The 15,193-nt window shown below is 45.6% G+C and overlaps 2 pseudogenes; both read right to left on the reverse strand.

The window, feature by feature from the left end:
* Positions 1-10,886: 10,886 nt before the first annotated feature.
* LOC106635014 (small ribosomal subunit protein uS10-like) lies at positions 10,887-12,885 on the reverse strand (annotated as a pseudogene).
* Positions 12,886-13,272: 387 nt separating this feature from the next.
* Positions 13,273-13,391, reverse strand: LOC112440515 (5S ribosomal RNA; annotated as a pseudogene).
* Between the last annotated feature and the right edge of the window lie 1,802 nt (positions 13,392-15,193).

A 15,193-nucleotide genomic window follows, 5' to 3' on the forward strand; every position in this document is an offset into this window, starting at 1 on the left:
GATTTTCCAATTCTTCAGAAAGCTGCTCCTGCAATCACCCAGTGGTTCTTCCTGCCTGCTGCACAGACAAAACCAATGCCCTGAGACCATGGCATTACCGCAGAGAGAGTTTAATTGGAGGCCTGGCACTATGCCTCACACCTGTAATCCCAGCAACTGGGGAGGCCAAGGTGGGAGGATTGCTTGAACCCAGATATTTCAGACCAGCCTGGGCAACAGAGAGAGCCCCAGTCTCTTAAAAAAAAAAAAGGAGAAAAAAATGTTTAGTAGAAGCTGGCCACAGTATGAGGGAGATGGAGCCATCACTCAAATCACTCTCCCCTGAAGTCTCGAACCTTAGGGTTTTTATGGGCAATTGTTGGGCAGGAGACTAGGGAATGGATGCTGCTGATTGGTTGGGGATGAGATCACAGGGGTGTGGAAAATAGTTCCCTGTGCTGAGTCTGCCTCTGGGTGGGGACATAGGACCACTTGTCATGACTCCCAAGTCCAGGTGGGGTGGGGTCAGTCTGAAAAATATCTCAAAAAACTAACCTTAGGCTTTACAGTAGTGATGTTATCTGGCTGCATGATCCCTGAGCAGTAAGGGATTATGGAAACACCTGTTGGGCAGGGCAGGTGGCTTGTGCCTGTAATCCCAGCACTTTGGGAGGTCAAGGCAGGAAAATCACTTCAGGCCAGCAGTTCAAGATCAGCTTAGAGACAAGATATCATCTCTACAAAAAAACTAAAAAATTTGCTAGGCGTGGTAGTGCACACCCATAGTCCTAGCTACTAGAAGGCTGAGGTGGGAGGATCACTTGAGCCCAGGGAGGTCAAGGCTGCAGTGAACTGTGATTGTGTCATTGCACTCCAGCCTGGGTGACAGAGCAAGACCCTGTCTCAAAAAAAAGATCCAATACAAATTTTTTTAAAAAGGAAACTACATCTATCTTATGGCCTTTCACTCATCTTACAAAGCCGGTGTCAGCAGCCCAGAACAGGGAAGGGCTTAGTTTTAAGAAGGGATTATTATCACTCTTGCTTCAAGGTTAAGCTATAAACTAAATTTCTCCCAAAGTTGGCCTGGCCCAGGCCCAGAAATGACCAAGGACGCTTGGAAGTCAGAAGCAAGATGGCGTTAACTATGTCAGATTTCTCTTACTCTCATAATTTTGCAAAGGCGGTTTTGCTCTAACCTTATTAACCTACTTTCTTTTTCTTTTTTTTTTTTTTGAGATGGAGTTTTGCTGTTGTCACCCAGGCTGGAGTGCAATGGCGCATTCTTGGCTCACTGCAACCTCCTGCCTCCTGGGTTCAAGCGATTCTCCTGCCTCAGCCTCCCAAGTAGCTGGGATTAAAGGTGCCCACCACCACGCCCGGCTAATTTTTTGTATTTTTAGTAGAGATGGGTTTTCACCATGTTGGTCAGGCTGGTCTTGAACTCCTGACCTCAGGTGATCCACCTGCCTCCGCCTCCCAGAATGCTGGGATTACAGGCATGAGCTACTGCGCCTGGCCTATTAACCCACTTTCTACATATCTCTACTCCCTCACCCTACTGCATGACAATTATCTGCTTATTTTAGTGTCTCTTCCACTCCTTGCAGCCTAGAAGGCTGTCCTTATTTGAAACTCCAGTGCCAGGCATGGATAGGTTTGAATTAAAGTAAGCCCTCAATATCTATTGGTTGACTGAATTAATTTGGGATGTGTAATTACACGTGCCTATAATGATTTTTGGTTTGGAGAGGCCAAGGCAACAGTCTGTACTTCTGAATCCAGAAGATAAGAGAAACTAAGATTTTGAGAACATCAGGTGGGTCAGAAAGCCAAGCCAGCCCAGTGCCTGCCTTGCATTTCACCTGGATCTATGTGTCAGGGTGAGAAGATGTTTGTTTGCTTTTAACTGCTTGCAAATCTCTTAAAAAATGTGTATTATTATTGTATACCCAGGCCAGGTTCTTCTCCTTAATTTCTCTGGAATCAGAGTTAGAAAAACTGAAGGACTGTTCCTGGGTGTCTTGTTCTTCATTCAGGAGCAGAGGTGGCAATGTTCTTCCACTGATGCCCGCTCCGTGGACTGTTAGGATTAGGTCAAAGATGTATTTGCAGTATTTGGCATCACATCTGGCCCATAGCGCGTGCTCAGTAAATGCTGCTCTTCTGATTGTTGTGATTGATGAGGTATGCTAGCAGTTTTGTTTTGGCTCCTCTCCAGGACGCTGGTCATCCTCGGGATATGAAGCCTGTTCGCCGGGGCGGCCGTTTGCTGGGTTCCCAAAAACTCTCTGTTCTTGGGTGGAGCTCATAGAGAGAGCTCTACTGTCCCAACAGCTTCATGATGCCACCATCCCTGCTGGGAAGAAGCCTCTTGAGCTTAAGGGACTTGCTAGCTGCTAATGAAGACCATCCAGCCCCGTTCTTTCCAGTGATCTCATTTCACCATCTCAGGTAACAATGCCCAATGCCTTCTGTCTTCATTTTCACTCCTTTTTTTTTTTTTTGAGACAGAGTCTCGCTCTACTGTCCAGGCTGGAGTGCAATGGCACAATCTCAGCTCCTGCAACCTCTGCCTCCTGGGTTCAAGCGATTTTCCTGCCTCAGCCTTCTGAGTAGCTGGGATTACAGGCACCCACCATCATGCCCAGCTAATTTTTTGTATTTTTAATAGAGACGGGGTTTCACTGTGTTGGCCAGGCTGCTCTCGAACTCCTGACCGAGACAGGGTCTCACTCTGTCATCCAGACTGGAGTGCACTGGCACAATCACAGCTGAGTACATGCTTGACCTCCTGAGGCTCCTACCTCAGCCTCCTGAGTAGCTGGGACTGCAGGCACGCACCACCATGCCCAGCTAATTTTTCGTATTCTTTGTTGAGATGGGTGTTTTGCCATGTTGGCCAGGCTGGTCTGGAACTCCTGACCTTGAATGATTCGCCCACCTCGGCCTCCTAAAGCGCTGAGATTACAGCTGTGAGCCACTTTGCCCAGCCATTCACTCTATTTTGGATATTCAAATCTATCCTCACTGATGTCTTTAAAATCTCAGTGTAGCCACTTGGGTATCTGTTTTGTGTGCTTTTTCCTGTTCACGAATGTCCCAGACAAATGCCAGGGTGATTAGGCTGCTCTCTGCCTCTCCACGTTCTACATGGATGTGCATGGGGGTCAGGGTGGAGGAAGAAACACAATTCAGGGGATAGACTGTGTGGATATCACTTCATTTCCCCCTTTTTCACTAGGGGGAACATGTACATGGGTTATATGTACTACGTGTTAAAATGTACATAAAAGGAGGCAAAATTGAAAAAGAACAATTCAGCTTGACAGGCATATGTGGAAAGAAAGTAGGAGCGGTGCCGCCCTTTTATTTTGGGGACAGTGCAAATATTACTGATTTTTTTTTTATTTTTTGAGACGGAGTTTTGCTTTTGTTGCCCAGGCTGGAGTGCAATGGCATGATCTTGGCTCACCACAACCTCCGCCTCCCGGGTTCAAGCGATTCTCCTGCTTCAGCCTCCCGAGTAGCTGGGATTACAGGTATGTGCCACCACAACCAGCTAATTTTGTATTTTTTTTTAGTAGAGATGGGGTTTCTCCATGTTAGTCAGGCTGGTCTCGAACTCCACTGCCTCAGCCTCCCAAAGTGCTGGGATGACAAGCATGCTCCACCGTGTCTGGCCATGGACTGATTTTCTGTAGAAGAGGTTATTTTTATGTATTTATTTATTTTCGAGACAGTCTCGCTCTGTTGCCCAGGCTGGAGTGCAGTGGCGCGATCTCCGCTCACTGCAAGTTCCACCTCCTGGGTTCACACCATTCTCCTGCCTCAGCCTCTTGAGCAGCTGGGACCAGAGGTGCCCGCCACCATGCCTGGCTAATTTTTTGTATTTTTAGTAGAGACAGGGTTTCACCATGTTAGCCAGGATGGTCTCGATCTCCTGACCTCGTGATCTGCCCGCCTCAGCCTCCCAGAATGCTGGGATTACAGGCGTGAGCCACCGCTCCCGGCCAGTTATTTTTTTTTTAAACCCAGCTGAGTCCATTCTTTACCCTTGTGAACTGGTATCATTAGCCATTTCCCAGGGTGGGGAGTCCAGGAAGCCTCCCAAGCTTGGGACCTGGGCCTCATCCTGCTGCTCCACCCGCAAGCCTCCCGAACAATCTGCATTCAGACAGTGGTGGTAGCATCCTCAGGGGACTCCCTAAAATTGACTTACAGTCTTGGCGGAAAACAGCCTTCTTCGATCAAGGAAGATTGTTCTCTGTAGATGAGTGCTCAGGAGAGTTTCTGTGCCCCATCAGCAAGGTCAGCTAAATACATCCATCCAGTGAAAGACAGGTGGCAGCTGAGCTTGTGCTCAGGCCTTCCATGGAAGCAGAAGTGCCCTGTCCTAGAGAATCATGCCAAAAATACTGAATGCTTGCGGGCAGGGGCTGGGGGAGTAGTGTGAATCTAGCCTCAAAGGTGAGAAATAGTCATGGCATTGGTATAGGGCTGTCAACTCACATTCAGGTTAAAATTCCAAAGCAAGCCCCCCAAAAAGTGCCTAGGTTGAAATGGCAACTGGAATTGCTTAGAATCCTACCATTCCAGTAGGTTTTATATAAAAATAGCTTTACTGAGATACAGTTGATAGACAATAAATTATATGTACTTAAAGGGTACAATTGGATAAATTTTGACATATGCATATACTCATGAAACTGTCAACACCACCAAGATAATGAACACTCCCAGAAGTTCATCACTCCCAGAAGTTTCCCTGTGGCCTTTTGTAATCTGTCCCTCCTGCCTTTTCCCACCCCCATCCCACCACCACGCTCTCAGCCGTTTCCCCACGGGGTCTTTATATATGTATATATATAAAGCTGGGATTACAGGTGCCCAACACCACGCCTGGCTAATTTTTGTATTTTTAGTAGAGACGCGGTTTCACCATGCTGGCCAGACTGGTCTCGAACTCCTGACCTTATCATCTGCCTGCCTCGGCCTCCCAAAGTGCTGGGATTACAGGCGTGAGCCACTGCGCCCGGCCCCCCACATGCTCTTATAGGTCCGTTGGTATTTGCTAGAAGTTTGTATAAATATAACCATACAATACGGATTCTCTTACTTTTTTTCCCCCACATAACAGTTATTTTGAAATTCATCCATACTGTTGCCTGAATTTCATGGTAGGAATGTACTAGTTTACCCGTCACCTAGTGAAGGCCATTTGGGTTATTTCCAAATTGTGGCACTTTTGAGGAGAGTGGCTGTGAACATTTGTATACAAGTCTTCGTATGTCCATGTTTTAATTTCTCTTGAGTTGATGGTACATCTACTCAGTGTATGTTTAACTTAGAAAAACCCACCCAGCCAGGCGTGGTGGCTCACGCCTGTAATCCCAGCACTTTGGGAGGCCGAGGCGGATGGATCACGGGTCAGGAGATCGAGACCATCCTGGCCAACATGGGGGAATGAAACCCCGTCTCTACTAAAAATACAAAAAATTAGCTGGGTGTGGTGGCAGGCCTTCACCCAGCTTCTCGGGAGGCTGAGGCAGAAGAATTGCTTGAACCCAGGAGGCAGAGGTTGCAGTGAGCCTGGGCAACAGAGTGAGACTCCATTTCAAAAAACAAAAACAAAAAACCAAAAAAACCCCACCTACCTGACTTCCAAAGTTGTTGTTATATTTTACATTGCCAACAGCAGTGTATGAGAATTCCAGTTCTCTAATAGCCTCATTAGTGCTTCATACAATCAGTCTTTAAGCCATTCTATAAATGTACGGTGGTATCTCATTGTGGGTTTAATTTGCGTTTCCCTAACGGCCAATGACTTGAACATCTTTTCATGTGCTATTTGGCATTCATCTATGTTCTTTGGTGAAGTGTCTGTCCAAATCTTGTACCTTTTTAAAAATTAGGTAGTTTACTTTCATTTTAATTTAATTTAATTTAATTACTTTATTTATTTATTATTGAGACAGAGTCTTGCTCTGTCACCCAGGCTGGAGTGCAGTAGCATGATCTCAGCTCACTGCAACCCCTGCCCCCTGGAGTTAAGCAATCCTCCCACCTCAGCCTCCTGAGTACTTGGGACCACAGGCATGCGCCACCGCACCTGGCTAATTTTTTGTATTTTTTGTAGAGACTGGGTTTCACCATGTTGCCCAGGGTGGCCCTGAGCTCAAATGATCCACCTGCCTCGGCCTCCCACAATGCTGGGATTACAAGTGTGAGCCACCATGCTTGGCCCTCATTCTCTAATATCCCTTTTGAAGGGCAAAAATTGTTAACTTTTTTGAAGTACAACTTATCATTTTTTTTCATTTATGGATTGTAGTTTTGGTTTTCTAAGAAATCTTTGCCTTAGGATCAATATATTTTCTTTTAGAAGTTTTATAGTTTTAGGTTTTACATTTAGAGTTAATTTTTGTGTATGATGTGAGGCAGGGATTTAAATTATTAAAACAATGTTTTTTTTTTTTTTTTTAGTTAGAGATAGAGTTTGGCCATATTGCCCTGGCTGGTCTCAAACTCCTGAGCTCAGACAATCTGCCTACCTTGGCCTCCAAAGTATTGAGATTACAGGCATGAGCCACTGTGCCAAGCCTTAAATAATTTTTTGCACGTGGATATCTAAGTATTCCAGCACCATCTGTTGAAAAGATGATCCTTTCCCTTAGCTGCCTTTGCATATCTCTTGAAAATCAATTGATGTCCATATATATATGTGGGTCTATTGCTGCACTTTTATTCTGTTCTATTGATCTGTTTGTGTGTTTTTATACCACTATCACATTGCTTTGATTACTGAAGCTTTGTAGTAAGTCTTGTCCTTTGCATTTCCATATGAATTTTAAAATCGGCTTGTCAATTTCTACAAAAAAAAGACTGCTGAAAATTTAAGTGGGATTGTGTGGGATCTAGAAATATTGAGTCTTTTTTTTTTTTTTTTTTTTTGAGACAGAGTCTTGCTCTGTCACCCAGGCTGGAGTGCAATGGCACAGTCTGGGCTCACTGCAACCTCCACCTCCTGGGTTCAAGCCATTCTTCTGCCTCAGCCTCCTGAGTAGCTGGGATTATAGGCACATGCCACCATGCCCGGCTGATTTTTATATTTTTAATAGAGATGGGGTTTTACCATATTGGCCAGGCTGGTCTTGAACTCCTGACCTTGGGTGATCGACCCACGTCAGCCTCCCAAAGTGCTAGGATTACAGGCATGAGCCACTGTGCCTGGCCATTGAGTCTTCTAATTGATGAATAAATATATTTCTTGTCTGGGCATGGTGGCTCATACCTGTAATCCCAGCACTTTGGGAGGCTGAGGCAGGAGGATCACTGGAGGCCAGGAGTTCGAGACCAGCCTAGGCAACACTGTCTCTACAAAAAAAAAAGGAAAAAATAAAAATAAAAAACTGAATAAAAAATATATATGTTTCTCCATTTATTTAGGCCTTTGATTTCCTGCAGCAATGTTCTATTAGTTTTCAGTGTATATCGTTTGTTCATCCTTTGTCAGATTTATGCCTAAGTGTTTCACATGTTTTAATTCTATTATGTTATTTTTAAAATTTCAAATTCCAATTGTTCATTGTTTGAATGTAGAAATAGTTGTTTTTGTATACTGATATTGAATCCTCCACTCTTGCTAATTAGCCTTTTTGTAGATTCATCAGATTTTCCACACAGCTGATTATGTTATCTGTGAGTAGAGATAGTTTTACTTTTTCCTTTGTTTTATGACTTCCTTACTTTTATTTATTGGTTTATTTTTTAGGCCTTATTGCTCCATTGGAGCATCTAGGGCACTGTTGAATAGAAGTGGTGAGAGTGGACATCCTTGCCTTGTGTCTGACCTCAGTGGGAAAGCATTCACTCTCTCACTGTGAAGTATGATGACAGTTGTATGTTTTTCATAGATGCCCTTTTCAGGTTGAGGAAGCACCCTTCTATTCTTAGTTTACTGAGAGTTTGTTAGGAATGGATACTGGATTTTGTCAAATGCTTTTTCTATGTCTGTTGAGATAATGTTTTTCTTGAGTCTATGAATAGAGTTAACTACATTGATTGATTTGCAAATGTTAAACCAACTTTGCATTTATGGGATAAACCTCACTTGGTCATGATGTCTTATCTTTTTTACATATTAGTGTATTTAATTAGTTGAGAGCTTTTGCATATGTTCATGAGGAATATTGGTCTTCTTTTAATGTCTTTATCTGGTTTTGGGAACAGAGTAATACTTGCCTCATAGAATGAGGGAATGGGAAGTGGTCCCTACTTTTCAATTCTCTAGAAGAGTTTGTGTAGATTTACTATTAGGTATTTCTTCAATATTTTATGGAATTCAAGAATTAATTCTTACTAGCTTGGAAAAAAATTGTGTATGGACTGAAAGGATTAGAAAGTATATCCTGCGTAGCTCAGCTCCTAAGCTATCTCAGCCTGTCTTTGTCTTTGGGATGCTTTACAACTCTGTGACTTTTAGAAAATTGATTCTTGTCCGTAGAAGTGCAAACTAATTGTGTCTGGTGGAACACAATTTATTTTTGCCCTGTGGATTGATCTATCTTGCATATATCGTAAAATCATTTTACATTATTGCTTGTTGTTTGAATTTCTTTTGAATTAGTTGTAACATTTTACTGGTTCCCCATTAGATAATGAGCTAAATGAAGTCTCTGACATGAGTACATTTTATATTTGCAGAGCAATTATAATTTTACCTTTAAAATTATCTTTTGGCTGGACGCAGTGAAATCCCAGCGCCTTGGGAGACTTGAGGTGGGAGGATCACATGAGCCCAGGAATTTGAGGTTACAGTGAGCTAAGATTGCACCACTGCATTCCAGCCTGGGTGACATAGGAATGATGAAAATTCTCAGTACAGGCTTTGTTTATTCTAAGTGTTGTTAGGTTGGTTAGTTGCTAATGACACACAAGGTCATTTGTTGTAGATGGCAAAAATGATGATATCCAGAGAAGAGTTATTTTAGAGTTAAGATTAAAGAGAGGACTGAAAATTGTGTTCTCGGCTGGGCGTGGTGGCTCACACCTGTAATCCCAGCACTTTGGGAGGCTGAGGCGGGAGGATCACCTGAGGTCAGGAGTTCGAGACCAGCCTGGCCAACATGGTAAAACCCTGTCTCTACTAAAAATACAAAAATTAGCTGGGTGTGGTGGTGGGCGCCTGTAATCTCAGCTACTGGGGAGGCTGAGGTGGGAGAATCGCTTGAACCCGGGAGGCAGAGGTTGCAGTGAGCTGAGATTGTGCCATTGCACTACTCCAGCCTGGGCGACAAGAGCAAAACTCTGTTCAAAAAAAAAAAAAATTGTTTTCTCATTTTCAAAAAGAGGTATTTGGATAGATACTTTTTTATTTTTTCTTTTGAGATGGAGTCTTGCTCTGTCGCCCAGGCTGGAGTACAGTGGTATGATCTTGGCTCACTGCAACCAACCCCCACCTCTCCCCTGGGTTCAAGCAATTCTCCTGCCTCAGCCTCCTGAGTAGCTGGGACTACAGGTGCATGCTGCCATGCCCAGCTGATTTTTTGTATTTTAGTAGAGATGGGGTTTCACTGTGTTGCCCAGGCTGGTCTCGAACTCCTGAGCTAAGACAATCTGCCCGCCTCGGCCTCCCAAAATACTGGGATTATAGGTGTGAGCCACCGTGCGCAGCCGATACTTTTTTTTTTTTGAGAGAGAGAAAGGGATTTGTTCTGTTGTCACCCAGGCTGGTGTGCAGTGGTGCAACCATGACTCAGTGCAGCCTCCGCCTCCTGGGCCCAACCTATCCTCCTACCACAGCCTCCCAAGTAGCTGGGATAACAGGTGCTTGCCACCACACTGGCTATTTTTTTTTTTTTTTTGTAGAGATAGGGTCTCCCTATGTTGTCCAGGCTGGTCTTGAACTCTTGGCCTCAAGCAATCCTCCTGCCTCAGCCTCCCAAACTATTGGGATTACAGGTGTAAGCCATCATGACCAGCCTGGATAGATACTTTCTAAGGTCCTTTCCCATTCTAACCATCCAACTCCAATCCACTGATTTCATGATGAATTTATTTTAATTTCCTGAGTTCAGTTTCGTTATTGTGTTTTTGTTTTTGTTTTTGTTTTGCGACAGTTTTGCTCTCATTGCCCGGGGTGGAACGCAATGATGCGATCTTGGCTCACTGCAACCTCCATTTCCTGGGTTCAAGTGATTCTCCTGCATTAGCCTCCTGAGTTATAGGCATGCACCACCACCATGCAGAGACAGGGCTTCTCCATGTTGGTCAGGCTGGTCTTGAACTCCCGATCTCAGGTGATCTGCCTGCCTCGGCCTCCCAAAGTGCTGGGATTACAGGCGTGAGCCACCGCGCCCAGCCGGCTGGTTTCATTATTTGTTAAACGAGATAGTAACATCTGGCTGGGCGCAGTGGCTCATGCCTGTAATCTCAGCACTTTGGGAAGCTAAGGTGGGTGGATTGCTTGAGCCCAGGAGTTTGAGACCAGCCTGGGCAACATGGAAAAACCCCATCTCTATAAAAAATAAAAAATAATAATTTGCCGGACATGGTGGTGTGCACCTGTAATCCCAGCTACTTGGGAGGCTGAGGTGGGAGGATCACTTGAGGCTGGGAAGTGAACGTTGTTGCAGTGAGCTGAGATTGCACCACTACACTCCAGCCTGGGTGACAGAGCAAGACCCCATCCCCCCCCCCCAAAAAAAAGGACAGGAACATCTTCTGTATACATTTCAGATAATCAAATAACATGGAAAGCAAAAATAGATGTTCCTAACTCCAATTCCCTCATTTGGGCCATAGATTAAATTTTGTCATCCATGTAATCTTCTAGGAAACCTGAATAAGCTGATTTTAATTTAATTTTTTTAACAACTGATAATCAATTTATTAAGACAGTCGACTTAAGCATCTGCAATGATGACTTCCACCTCAACTCCTGGCTCAATACCGATGGAGTCATCTGCTTAGCAATCTCAGAAGGACTGCGCGAGTTAGTGAGTTGCTTGTGGATTCTCATCTGGAAACGATTCCATGTCTTAGAACCTTCACCAAAAGGAGTTTCTCTTGTAGTGGTTCTCAAAGTCTTGGTAGGCATTCCAGTTGGTCCTTTCACTTTGAGATTCTTTTCTTTTGTCCCTCTGATCAAGTGGGCACACACCTTCTCCAGGGATTTTACCTTGCGGCTCGTTAGAGTGGTTCGAATTCGGTGAATTGCCACCTCAGCTCCACGGGTGATTTTACAGTATCTTTAAAAGCCTTGGCTCCTGCGTGGCTTCCTGACCAACTTGTTCCTGGGCAAGAGTAAACAGCAGTGAGTGAGGAGCGGGAGCGGGTGGATCCGAGCTCCTCACCACCTACGACTGCATCCTCCTCAAAGAGTGAATTTTTTTCTTTTTGTGACAGAGTCTTGTTCTGTTGCCCAGGCTGGAGTGCAGTGGTGCCATCTCGGCTCACTGCAACCTCCGCCTCCTGGGTTTAAGCAATTCTCTTGCCTCAGCCTCCCAAGTAGCTGGGATTACAGGCACACGCCACCACACCCAGCTAATTTTTGTATTTTTGTCTCGCCATGTTGGCCAGGCTGGTCTCAAACTCCTGACTTCAGGTGATCTGCCTGTTTTGGCCTCCCAAAGTGTTGGGATTATAGGCATGAACCACGGCGCCCGGCCTAGTCTATGTTCTTAGTAGCTGAGCATATGTATACATCCTTTGAACCTTTGTGGGCCTGTTTCCTTATATTTTTTTCCCTCTTTATTTATTTTTTGAGACAGAGTCTTGCTCTGTCACCCAGGCTGGAGTGCAGTGGCATGATCTCAGCTTACTGCAACCTCTGCCTCCTGAGTTCAAGCAATTCTGCTGTCTCAGCCTCCCGAGTAGCTGGGATTACAGGTGCCCGCCACCACGCCTGGCTAGTTTTTTTTTGTATTTTTAGTAGAGACAGAGTTTCGCCATTGTTGACCAGGCTGGTCTCCAACTCCTGGCCTCAAGTGATCCACCTGCCTTGGCCTCTCAAAGTGCTGAGACTACGGGCATGAGCCACCTACCTGGCCTGTTTCCTTATCCTTAAAATGAAATTAGGTTGGATAATATTTAAGTTCTCTTCTGATCTAAAGTTCAGAAAAAAATTTTATAACGTGAGAGAACAATAGGAAGTATATCATACATTTTCATGTCTATCAATCTATCCACCAATCTTCCATCCCTTTACTCTGTAAATATTTTCTGTGTGCGAGGCGCCGTGCAAGCTACAGAAACAACGTCCAAGATGTAGCCCTGCTTTCAAGGGTGTTATGGAAATCCTTCTCCTGCCAGGGTGTGAGGAGGTGGGGAGAGAGGAGAACTGGGGAGAACTCCTTGAAGGGGCCTTTACTAGCCAGTGCTACAGGAAGCTGCTAATCAATCAGTTAATTAATTAACAATCAGCAAATGGCAGCCAGTGGGGAAGTGTGGCTTAGCTTCCAAATGCTAATTACTGGCCCCTTTATGGAGCCGAGACAGGGCAAATCATTGCAGGATCCCAGATGAGTTGGCACACAGACATTGCGAGGAGGGTGCGATTCTCCTTTGTACCAGCATGCTTGCCAGCTTTTATCTAGTGAGATTAATTAGAACTTTTAGAAGTGCAAGTTAGGGCCATAAAATATTAACATTCATGTCACTGGTAATCTGTGAGTGTACTGAGAGAGCCCGGAGCGATTTTAGGGTATGGTTGCTTGGACGGGGATCTGGAGGTTTAGTTTTCCACTCTTCTCCGGTGAAGGTTTCTCAGTGGCTGCTCAGTGGCTCTGGATCATCACCAAACTGACCCCTGCCATTGGATGTCCCTTGCCTCTGTGAGTTCATGCATTCATCTCTCTCATCCCTTTCATGCTTCCCAGAAACTCTAATGTCATGTTGGCGCATTTGTCGTACACCTACATGTGGAATCCCGGCTGTGGGTCTCTAGGAAAACGGCCTGGCTCAGTGTTCCAGGTTGTTCCTCCCATCGTTATCATGACCTCTGATGCCCCATCAACAGAAACTCCCGTGACTAAATGCTCCGGGAAGGTGATGCTAATGATGGACTGGTTCATTTGCCTTACTTTTCTTTTCTTTTTCTTTTTTTTTCTTTCAGAATAGCTGGGATTACAGGTGCCTGCCACGACGCCCGGCTAAATTTTGTATTTTTAGTAGAGACAGGGTTTCACCATGTTGGCCAGGCTGGTCTCAAACTCCTGACCTCAGGTGATTCACCCGCCTTGGCCTCCCAAAGTGCTGGGATTTACAGGCGTGAGCCACCGTGCCAGGCCACACCTACAGCACCCAGTATTCCCAGGCAGTCTCCCATCCACGTACTAACCAGACCTGACCCTGCTTAGCTTCCCAGATCAGACTAGATCGGGTGCATTCAGGGTGGTATGGCGGGAGATGATTTTTTTTTTTTTTTTTTTTTTTTTGAGATGGAGTCTTATTCCATCACACAGGCTGGAGTGCAGTGGCGCGATCTCAGCTCACTGAAACTTCTGCCTCCCAGGTTCAAGCGATTCTCCTGCCTCAGCCTCCTGAGTAGCTGGGATTACAGGTGCCCACCACCACACCCAGCTAATTTTTGTATTTTTAGTAGAGACGGGGCTTCACCATGTTGGTCAGGCTGGTCTTGGACTCCTGACCTCAAATGATCCACCCGCCTTGGCCTCCCAAAGTGCTGGGCTTACAGGCATGAGCCACCGCGCCCGGCTGCCTTACATATTTACATATTTCCCAAGTGTTCCTAGCTAGGAACTATTGCTGTTACTCAAACTCCTACAGGGAAGGTCAGGGCCTGCTTTGGACAGTTCCAGGGACAGTGACCAGTGCAAATAGTGGGTTGATGCTTCTTTCTTTCTTCTTCTCTTTTTTTGAGACAGGGTCTCCCTCTGTTGTGTAGGCTGGAGTGTCGTGGTGCAATCACCGCTCACTGCAGCCTCAACCTCCTGGTTCAGTTGATCCTCCCACCTCAGCCTTCTGAGTAGCTAGGACTACAGGTGCGTGCCACCATATTCAGCTGATTTTTTGTTGTAATTTTTGTGGAGATGGGGTTTTGCCATGTTGCCCAGGCTGGTCTTGAATTTCTGAGCTCAAATGATCCACCTGCCTCAGCCTCCCGCAGTGCTGGGATTACCAGTGTGAGCCACTGTGCCTGGCTAGGATAATGTTTCTTCCAATCACAATTGCAATATTATGGATTTTTTTTTTTTTTTTTTGAGACAGAGTCTCATGTTGCCTAGGCTGGGGTGCAGTGGTGCAATCTCAGCTCACTGCAACCTCCGCCTCCTGGGTTCAAGCAATTCTCCTGCTTCAGCCTCCCAAGTAGCTGGGATTACAGGCATGCACCACCATGCCTGGCTAATTTTTGTATTTTTAGTAGAGACGGGGTTTCGCCATGTTGGCCAGGCTCGTCTTGAACTCCTGACCTCAGGTGATCCACCCACCTGGCTCGACCTCCCAAAGTGCTATGATTACAAGCTTGAGCCACCGCGCCCGGCTGCAGTATCATGGATTTACATGAAAAGAAATATACGGTATTAGAACTCTGGGACTTTAAGATGTGCTAGGTAAGATTTCTCAGGTACAGATGAATTGTCTCAGACACAGAACTCTCACAATGCACTGCTGGGGAGACGCAGAAACCCTGAGGTACCCCCTTCCCACATGCTGTCTTCTGAGGAATGACAAGACCTGACCACAACTAGACCCAATAGGCTAACATGACCATTTCAGCTCCATCATGTGAGTGGGCCTTTGTCCCACTGAGGTTTCCCATCACCCTCTGGGTACCTTTCTCCAGTTAAATTTCCATATTATGAACTCTGCCTTCCCTACCAAGAAGTGTGAATTCACGGCTGGGTGCAGTGGCTCACGCCTGTAATCCCAGCACTTTGGGAGGCCAAGGCAGGATGATCACTTGAGATCAGGAGTTCGTGACCAGCCTGGCCAGCATCGTGAAACCCCGTCCTACTAAAAATACAAACATTAGCTGGGCATGGTGGTGCATGCCTGTAATCCTAGCTACTTGGGAGGCTGAGGCAGGAGAATCACTTGAAACCAGGAGGCAGAGGTTGCAGTGAGCCGAGATTGTGCCACTGCACTCCAGCCTGGGTGACAGAGCAAGACACCTTCTGGAAAAAAAAAAGAAGTGTGAACTCAGACTCCTAGAGACTCCTAGCCTCTCTGCCAGGAGACATGGACACGC

The sequence above is a fragment of the Pan paniscus genome, chromosome 6 (assembly GCF_029289425.2).
Source record: "Pan paniscus chromosome 6, NHGRI_mPanPan1-v2.0_pri, whole genome shotgun sequence".
Taxonomy (NCBI): Eukaryota; Metazoa; Chordata; class Mammalia; order Primates; family Hominidae; genus Pan; species Pan paniscus.